This window comes from Gopherus flavomarginatus, chromosome 16 (genome assembly GCF_025201925.1).
Source record: "Gopherus flavomarginatus isolate rGopFla2 chromosome 16, rGopFla2.mat.asm, whole genome shotgun sequence".
NCBI lineage: Eukaryota > Metazoa > Chordata > Testudines > Testudinidae > Gopherus > Gopherus flavomarginatus.
This window is the reverse complement of record NC_066632.1, coordinates 21,648,808-21,653,841: the sequence shown is the minus strand read 5'-3', so window position 1 is coordinate 21,653,841 and position 5,034 is coordinate 21,648,808. Positions and strand designations below refer to the sequence as shown.

The 5,034-nt window shown below is 44.4% G+C and overlaps 1 long non-coding RNA gene across 1 annotated transcript; it reads right to left on the bottom strand.

Moving 5' to 3' along the window:
- Nucleotides 1-1,118: 1,118 nt before the first annotated feature.
- On the bottom strand, nucleotides 1,119-3,116 carry LOC127035758 (uncharacterized). Its single transcript, XR_007769925.1, has 4 exons — nucleotides 2,669-3,116; nucleotides 2,469-2,554; nucleotides 2,157-2,251; nucleotides 1,119-1,460 (listed from the first exon to the last, which is right to left on the bottom strand). It is a non-coding gene; the product is annotated as an uncharacterized LOC127035758 (long non-coding RNA).
- Nucleotides 3,117-5,034: the final 1,918 nt, after the last annotated feature.

Genomic DNA, 5,034 nt, shown 5'->3' with positions numbered 1-5,034 from the left:
TTTGAAAAGCACCTAGGCCCCCAACACCCTATGGGTGCTTTTGAAAATCCCACTAGGTGCCTAAATAGTTTTAAAAATACATCCCTTAGGCTTTGCAATTCTGAGTGGCACAGTTTGTTGCCAGGAAACTGCCCCAAAGCAGCGTGATTGGTCAAAAAACCTACCTCCTCCACCTCATAATAGTGGAGGGGTGAGAATTTGCATCTGTGCATCATGATGCTGGGTGGGGTTTGAGCCAAAATGTCATAGTGCTGGGCAGGGCTTGGGCCAAAACGTCATTGTTCTGGGCAGAGTTTGAACCAGGATGTCATCGCGCTGGGCAGAGTTTGAGCCAAAACATCATTGCATTGGCCACAGGTTATAGTCCAAGAAAAAATAAGTGGTCAGAGGCAAGAGGAAGAGAATCACAGGCTCCAGCTGTATGTAAACTGCCACCCATCTTAAAAAGCACACGCTCAAAATTGCTTATTTACTGCCAGTTGGGCAACTGATGGAATCACAGCTTAGTCCTGTTCAGACTTTGCCTTGAGACTGATTGCCTTGGGCAGTAGCTTCAATCATCTCCAGCTACCTTGCTCCATAAAGGGGCTTAAGTGCTCCTTTGATTTATCCAGAAAGAAAGGCGGTCAGAGCACCCATTAGCTTTAATGAGATCTATAAGTATCGGGGTAGCCGTGTTAGTCTGTATCCACAAAAATAACAAGGAGTCCGGTGGCACCTTAAAGACTAACAGATTTATTTGGGCATAAATACAGAACTTTTACTCCATGCATCTGAAGAAGTGAGTTATTTTTACCCACGGAAGCTTATGCCCAAATAAATCTGTTAGTCTTTAAGGTGCCACCGGACTCCTTGTTGTTTTAATGAGATCTATGATTGTCTGTGGATCAAAGACACCCGTGATGGCAGCTGTGAACACATGCCAGGGCTCCTCCCTGGTGGTCTAACGGTGAGGAGTTAGTGTGAACAGCTTCCTGCACAGCACTATTTTACAATGATTAGAATGTTACAAACAAATCTTAAACTGAAATAAATAAGTAGAAAAATAAAACACAACATACACAATAATTAGCATGTTGACAATTATGCTTTAATAATGCGTGATGACACAGAACAGCCTTTCTGTTCTTTCTTACCACATTTTAGAAGTTTCCTGCTACACTTCTAATCTTTCTGAGGCTGTTTTTTTTTTCTTCTTCTGCACGGCATTTTTCCATTCTCCCAAGAAAATATAATGAAACAGTTTTTACTCTGACATGCATCCAATGAAGTGAGTATTCACCCACGAAAGCTCATGCTCCAATATGTTTGTTAGTCTATAAGGTGACACAGGACTCTTTGCCGCTTTTACAGATCCAGACTAACGCGGCTACCCCTCTGATACTTTCTACTCTTTAGATTACAAAATACTGTTGATCCGACCTTCTATCCACGTCTCTGTGTCGTCAAAGGTAATGCACCTGCAGGAACGTGTATGTTAGCTAAGAATATTTAGATAAATTAAATTTATTTAATTGAGTAGGGCCTGATGAAATTCATCCTAGAACACTTAAAGAACCAGCTGAAGCAACCTCAGAACCCTTAGCCATTGTCTTTGAGAACACATGGAGAACAGGTGATTTCCCAGAGAACTGGAGAAGAGTAAACATAGTACTTATCTTTAAAAAATGAGAACAAAGAGAACCTGGGGAATTACAGGCAAGTCAGCCTAACTTTCATATCTGGAAAGATACTAGAACAAATTATTAAAAATCGATTTTAAACATCTAGAGGAGATTATAGTGATATAACCAACATGGATTTGGCAAGAAAAAATCATGTGAAACCAACCTAATTTCCTTTCTTGACACAGCTACTGGCCTAATGGGTAGCAGGGAAGCTGTAGATATGATATAGCTTGATTTTAGGAAGGCTTTTGACACAGTCTCACATTATAGTCTCATAAGTAAACTAGAGAAGTATGGTCTACATTAAATTACTATAGGGTAGGTGCAAAACTGGTTGAAAGACTGTCCTCAACGAATTGTTATCAATGGTTCACTGTCAAATTGGAGGGACATATTTAATGGGGACATCATGTAGGGGTCTGTCCTGGGTCCAGCACTACTCAATATTTTCATTAATGCCTTGGCTAATGGAGTGGAGAGTATGCTTACAAAATTTCCAGATGACACCAAGCCAGGAGAGGTTACCAGCACTTCGGAGGGCAAGATTAGAATTCAAAATGGCCTTGATAAATTGGAGAATTGGTCTGAAATCAACAAAATGAAATTTATTTAAGACAAGGGCAAAGTACAACACTTAGAAAAGAAAAATCAAATGCATAGGTACAAAATGGGGAATGACTGGCTATACTGCTGAAAAGGATCTAGGAGTTATAGGGGATCACAAATTGAATATGAGTCAATATTATGATGCAGTTGCGAGAAAGGCTAATATTCTGGGGTGTATTAACAGGAGTGTCATACCTAAAACATGGGAGGTAATTGTGCCAATCTGCTTAGCACTGGTGAGGCCTCAGCCGGAGAACTGTGTCCAATTGTGAGTGACACACCTTAAAAGAAGATATAGACAGAGGAAAGCAACAAAAATGCTCAAAGGTTTAGAAAATGTATTGGGACAGATTAAAAACAGTAGAAGTGTTTTGTCTTGAGAGGAGAAGACTCACAGGGGGACCTGAGAACAGTTTTCACATATGTTAGGGTTGTTGCAGGATGGCGCTCAATCGTTCTCCATGTTCATGTTCTCCAAGTAATCAGCTTAATCTGCATTGAGGGAGATTTAGGTTAGATACTAGGAAACACTTTCTACCTATAAGGCTAATTAAGCTCTGGAATAGACTTCCAAGGGAGGTTGCGGAATCCCCAACATTGGAGGCTTTTAAGAGCAGACCTACATTTCTGGATTCTATAACAGTGGAAGGCAAGGAAGGGTTTAGGTGTCTTGTTTTCCACCTAACGCCTACATACAGCTTCAAAATCCAAGGAAATTCCCCCTGCAGAAAACCAGTTAAAAACCAGTTCAGCTTGCTTAAAGGCATCACCTGCCCATACACACCCTAAAATCAGGGAAAGATCCAGTTAAGAGACAGGTGGTTTTAAAGGGCTCATTGACACTAGAAAGTTAGCCGCTTTAACTGTATTGGTATAAGATGCGTATACTGGTGTAGCTCATTCCAGTGTGGGAAGCAAAATAAGCTACACCAGTATAAGGCCCCTTTATAGTGGTATTAATGTGGCCCCACTAAGGGTTGTACTGGTATAACTATATCGGTAACAAAATCACACCCTGAACCAACATAGTCATACTGGTACAAAACTTGTGCCTAAACCAGGGCTTATTTAAAATGTATTAACGTCCCAATTTAGATCCTTTGTGAACGAGGCTTATGTGTCTGTGCAGCGCCTAGCATAATAGGGCCCTGGTCTCAATTGGGATCTGCGGCCTAATGCAAATAATCAGCAGTGAGAACAGTTCAGGTAGTTTTTAATAAAGCTTAATTCCCACACATCACATTGGCTGCTTTCACTGGCAAACTCTAACCCTCCATAAATGAGTAGCCTCCACTTCTCCCACCAGGAAATACTGTGTGTGTCAACTAGACTGATTTAGTTAAAGCAGCAAATCCCACATGTAGGCTTGGTCTATACTTAAAAGTTGGACTGACATAACTACATTGGTTAGGGGTGTGAAAAATCAACACCCCTAGCACTGTAGATATGCAGACCTAACTCTCAGCGTAGATGAGGCTAAGTCAACAGAAGAATGTTTCCGTCAATGAAGCCACTGTCGTTCAGGGACATGGCGTTCCAACGCCTACAGAAAAATGCCTTCTGTCACTGTAGACTGCATCTACACTATGGGGTTTTGCAGGCATATCTATGGTGACTTCACAGTTTTTGGTACCTGCACTACTTACACCACAGCTACCTCGGTTATGTCTATACATACTGTAGTCACACCCCAATTGCAGTGTAAACATATCCTTACAGAGGCATTGTACTCTAGGGGACAGGGCACCAGATGGGGCACAATACTTCCTTTGGTTGTGTCTTTCCTCCACAGTTAACTTGAGTTAAGCTTGTCTACACTTGAAACGCTACAGCTGTGTGTAGTGCTTCAGTGTAGACACTCACTACAGACACAGGAAGTGTTCTCTCATCACCATAATTAATCCACTTTCTCGAGAGGCAGTAGCTAAGTTGGGAGACCAGTTCTTCTGTCGACCTAGTGCTGTCTACACTAAGGGTTAAGTTGGCTTAGCTGCATCGCTCAGGGGGGTAGATTTTTCGCACCCCACAGCGACACAGCTGGGTCTACTTAACTTTTGACTGTAGACATGGCCTTAGTCTAGCTCAAGCGAGAGCAGCCATGGCACAAAATAACACTCCAGCTGCACAGAGTGACCGTGCTAGCAGCTGTATCCTCTACGAATTTAGGAGCCTAAATACTTTGGAGGATCTGGGCCTAGCCCAGCGTATCAAGTTGGATTTGCTTCTGAACAAGGCCCCTGGAGGGGGCTGCTATGGCACAGGCCTGGCAAAGATGTCAGCACCATCTCAGCCTCTTCATGCATCCTCCCTCCACTGCCCCTCCCCTCTGCTTTCTGCCCCTTTCTTCTGCCCTCTCCACTGGCCCTCTCCTGTCTTCTGCCCCCAGCCCCCTCCCCTTCCTTCTGCCCCTGCCCCCTCCCCTCCCCTCCCCTCCCCTCCTCCGCCCATTCCCTTCCGTCCCTCCATTAGCTCGCTCTCTCTCCCCACCCCCTTCCCACTTTCGCCCATTGTCCCCACATCCCCACGCAGCAGCGCCTGGGAGGTCTGTGAGCGCTCAGCCTGCAGGTGGCGCTGGAGCCCACCGCTTTCCCTGTGGTACGAGGGACGCTCTATCTCCCTGGGACCCATTCCTTCCCTAAGCCCGCTCTATGATCAACTGGCGGTGGACGCTCTGCCCTAAGCGTCTCTATGGCGTGGCGGGGTCCGTTTCCGGGTCAGGGCGGGGTTGAAATCGCCCCGCTCTTCGCCTCCCCCTCCCAGA